Below are 5,311 nucleotides of genomic sequence, written 5' to 3'. Positions count from 1 at the left end.
TATATAGGAATTCTCAGTGATTTTGGTGTTCCTCCGCGTTCTGCCTCTATCTTCCTCCGCGTTCTGCTTCTTCGTCTTTGTTGCTGTCTTCACTTCTGTTTTTCTCCGTTCACGTCTTCTGTGTAGTCTTCTATTCTCTCTTGTTTGTTCTCCTCCCTTCATTTCTCTCCCCTCTTTCATGTCTCACTTCTCTCTTCTTTTTACTTCTGTTGTACATGATCTTTTTATCTTCACTTAATGGGCCCAATCCTCCAAATCTTTGAATTTCATGTGAAGATTCCAATTGTAGATAAGATTGTAAAGATTTTATTTTTAAAATGTAAGGATTCCTCTCTATCAAGATCTGCCCAGATTTTCTTCCAAAACTTCAATATTCTCAAGGTATATGTATTTTGTTGCCTTTGAAGTCTTGTACAATCATCTTATCTCTAAAACTAGTTTTTTTCCTCCTCTGTTCAAATCTAGAAATATTATAAAACTAATTCAAATAAGCACAAAATAAGAGATAAAATGTCAGATAAGCACAAATATGATAAAATAAAATATCTAAAATCTCTATAAGATTCGAGCTTATCACATATTACATCTTTTTCGATAGCGATTCATCATTCCCCCTACCACTCAGAGATAACCGGGAAAGGAGATGCCAAAAAGATCGTATGCTTTATGTTCGAAGTATAAATTCTTCGACCTAAAATCTTTTCATTGAAAATAGAAATAACATTTTCACTGTCATTTTTAATATACACAAATGAGCGTATTGTAGCAACAATATAGTTTTTCACACGTTTCCTAAAATTAGCGGCATCCTTGAATGTTTGCCCTACACCACATCACATATGCAATTAATCCAAGCATCTATGCTATTGGAATAGGGGCCTGTTCATTCTCGTTGTCACTCATTGAATGTGTGTCTTCTTCATTAACCCTTACCAGATTAATATAAAATTAATAATATGAACATGAACATCAACTCAGAATACTAACATAAAAGGTACGAAATATAAAAATAATTACAAATAACAAATTGACAATTTATACAAAACAATCTAAAAAAAATTCATTTCATTTTTTTTTATTAAAACCAGTACTAAAACATTATCAAATCACCAATGTGAAAATGTATCTAATAAATAAATGTATTTTAGCTCCCATCATTCAAGTTGTTGAGAAGTTCATTTCTTTTCTCTGCTTCCAATTCGTCGTAAGCTTCACACATATATGAAGATGAATCATATTAAGGGCATCATTATCATCTTTCAAAAACATCTTATGCAGTGGAGCTACGTATCGAAGAATAATTGGATTCAGGAGAAATTTCTGCACATTTTTTGCCCAGGCTCACAAAAATATCCATCAAGCTACACTCACTGAAGATTGAGATCACAAAAAACTGCTTCTTGTACTTGCAGCAACCCAAAAACGAAAGAATGCAAGGACTACTTCCTAGAAAATCTGATATGTTGATAAATAGAAATTGGTGAAGACTATTTTCTTCATTCGAACCGTCCAATGAAGAATAAAAGGAGAGCAAAACGCCAATTGCGCGCGAAGCGCATGCGGAACGGAAGCTGCTTCATGTACTTGCCGCAACCCAAAAACGAAAGATTGCAAGGACCACTCCCAGATTCCATTCTCAAGCTATAAAACAATTATATTCAATACGGTAAGATCAAAACAGCATACATTCATTCATATAAAACATTGCACACAAACAAATAATACACAATAACAAATTCAAGAAGCAAATTTTTATTGATCATTTCCTTCTGTTTTTTGTATTTTGGGCTGAAATGGAGAGTTGAAACAAAGTACGTACATATATTTTTCAGAGAGTGGAAACAAGAAAATCTGAAAAAGAACTGACAACAAAATTATGTTTTCTTGGGGATTTATTGATCTTTTCTCTTTGTTTTTTTAGTTAATATTTATATACAAAATTAAAAATGGTTATATTGAAAATATGTGTGATTATTTTGCTATGTTTTATAGTTATTGACTAGATATTATAAATTTACTAAAATAATTTCATTGGATACCTTTTATTAAATGAAAAATTAATTTTCTAATATAGTATGTCACAAAATCCTACCAATTTTTTTAGTGTTAAAATAAATTCAAACTGAATCTACGCTCCAAACCCTTCAAAACTACGGTATTTATGTGTGCGCAGTTTAAAGAATTTTCTTCTCTTTTTGGACTCCTAAAAAATTTCACATTATTTTATTAAAAAAGGCTCTTTTTTCTTCACTTCTCCGGATACAGCCATATCGTTACGGTATCTAATCTCCAACATTTTTTGTTTAATAATATCCTTGAAATCCTTTCACCAAAACCGGATATCAAATCATATTAAAAGTTGAGTAGTTCTCTTGTGAGACAGTCTCACGAATCTTTATCTGTGAGACAGATCAACCCTACCGATATTCACAATAAAAAGTAATACTTTTTCATGGATGACCCAAATAAGAGATCCGTCTCACAAAATACGACTCGTGAGACCGTCTCATAAAAGTTTTTGCCTTAAAAGTTATATGTATTTTTAAGATCACAAAAGTATCTCAAACTCACTTTAATTTCAAAAATATATATAACATTTCTCTAATACTAATCTACCAACAACATCGAACATTTTTCCCAGGAAAATGGAATTGATATCAAACTAACTTTGATGCATGTTCCCTGAAATTGGGAATTGATAAAATTAAGTACTGACATGAAATATTCAAACCAACAAAGAAAAGAAAAGAAAAGAAAAAAGCAATATATCAAATCACAATATATATAACTTCTGGTGGGGGTGCCCGCCGCCGCCGAGAGGCTAGCTAATGGGTGGGAGCCGCTGCATTTGTGGGTGGGACAGTCGGATCATACCAAAAATGGCCGGGAGCCGCAAAGTGCGCTAGCGGAAGAGTGGCCCCTGTGAAATAATTATTGTCGCCTTGCATCAGCACCGGTGCCGAACGCTCACCCTCGGCTTCTTGCTGCCTAATCTTGGCTTCAGCTTCCTTTGCTTTCCTCCGGTCCTCGCCCATATCCTTGCCTTTCCTCGCAGATTGCATCTTAGTTCCTATGGATCAGTTTCTTTGGTGATTTAAAATATTATGTCAACTTGCAAACGCATCCATACATATATATACACACACACATATATCTGCATGGTTCCATAGATTGATGAGTAACACAATATGTTCATCACGTAATATAATTTTTTACTCATTTTTCAATACGTAAGAGGGTAAGGCAGCACATTTGTGCCTCGTGGCTCTGCCTCGTGGCAGCATTTTTATATATTATCCCTCTTTGATTGAATATAAAACTAAATTTTGTCAATACACTACTCGAATGTTCCTGCAGTAAAGGGTATCTAGTATCATGTGAAAACCGATCAGATCAAGCACAACCACGCATAAAAATCGATAATCTTTTAAAATGTTTTAAAAGTGAGGCATATATAAAAGCTCGCAAAAGGGATAAATATATCTGTCTCCTTTTTGAAAAACAGATTATTTCGAAAGACCTTTGATTTTACATAAAGATTTTTATGTTATTTTCTTTTTGTTTTTGTTTTTGAGGAAATTTTTATGCTGTGCTTTATCTACAAAAGATTTGAAATTGAAGAACATGTGGTAAGCAACCAAAGTTTAGGAAAAAAGATCGTAACTTGTCACGAAAGAGAGGGAATAATGAGAGGAAGTAAATTATCTCGTGTCATTAATTAAAACAAAATTTTTTAAAAAAAAAACAGAAAGGAAACACCATATATAATGAATAATCTATACCCCCATCCATATCATACATAATAGACCAACGTAAGGCCAAATATTAATTAATTCCAATTCATGAAACACATAAATTAGATTTTGCAATTGGATATTGCAGCCACAATAATGAAATACACACGCCATGACGGTAACCACGACGCTAACCTGGGTATACAACCAGTGGCGGAACTAGAATTTTCTAAACTATGGTTGAGCTAATATTGACAAATGAAACCCCGGGCTACCGGAAAATAAGACAAAATTTTATGTATAAAAAATATCTGAAAAAAACAAGTCACCCGGGCTCCGCCCGTGTATACAACTACATTGATTCACCAATGTCAGGAGGCCTGGCCGACCCCTCAACATAACATACAGTAACTTAAGGTGGCAGCAAGTGCCATACCATATTTGTTTCCACAGTTCAGCGGAACAAAGTGATCATTCTAAGAGGCAAAGTGTTGTCGTTGGCCAGTGAATCGAAGACAAGATTGGTGATCCACCGTCGTGCCAGTGTGTATAGGCAGCTGATGGAGATGGTGCTGTTGTACTAGATCGACTATATTCACTTCTGGGCGAATTTGATTCCATTTGTGGCAATCTTCTGTTTCAAACTATAATATCTTCGTCCGACTGAGTACATATGGCAGTCAGGTAAATCGAAGCGCCTCTCCAGTTTTCCAAGGGAACATTTGTTGATTTCGCACGCCTGCTCGCAGGAATTTCTGTTGAAAATGAGAATTCCAACCACCACAAGATTTATGCTATATCCTCATTTGACCAAAGCATTTCACTGCAGGAGTAACAATTCAGAGGGTAAGCCAGAAAACTGAAAATTCTCATTCTTGTGAGCAGAGAGAGAGATTACGAGTAAAGTTTCTTAAAAAATAGTGTCAATCTAATTTTATAGCATTAGATAATAGAGAAGACAAACATGTAAATGCGCATATGGATTGAACAATATGAAGCTAACCATATATGCACCTAATATGAAAAAATTTATCACCTATTGACGGTTTTCATATTTTAATAAGCCCACTAATACTAAAAATATTTGTACTAACATTATAAAAATAATTGAAAAGACTTGAGAAGTTAAATCATGTTCTTCTAAAATAACAAATGTAAGTTGAGAAATATTTTGTTTCATGTATGATTAGTTAAAACATTTATATGTAAGCAATCTTTTTTAATGTTCCAAGAACTATCAATCCAATGATATGTAATACTCATATAGAAAAAAAAATTTCAATGATTACTCCAAATATTCCAACAAAAATAAACTTTATTATTTAAATTAGAAAATTATTTAATTAATTCTTTTTTTGTTCAACAACTAATTTTTAAGTGTGTGTTTGATTTATTTCATGAGATGAGTCTAGTAGAATGATTTGCACTTGTTGAAAGCCAATTTTCAAAAAAATAATTTATCACTAAAACTAAAAAAAAATTGTTCAATCACATAATATTTAGCTATTTCTTCTCTAAATTTATATTCAAAAAAATTTAAAAAGTTGAGAATCATGACCTGTTGAGAAGAGAATGTC

Source organism: Primulina huaijiensis, chromosome 14, assembly GCF_012295235.1.
Source record: "Primulina huaijiensis isolate GDHJ02 chromosome 14, ASM1229523v2, whole genome shotgun sequence".
NCBI lineage: Eukaryota > Viridiplantae > Streptophyta > Magnoliopsida > Lamiales > Gesneriaceae > Primulina > Primulina huaijiensis.
The sequence above is the reverse complement of the archived record's forward strand: the minus strand, read 5'-3'. Positions refer to the sequence as shown.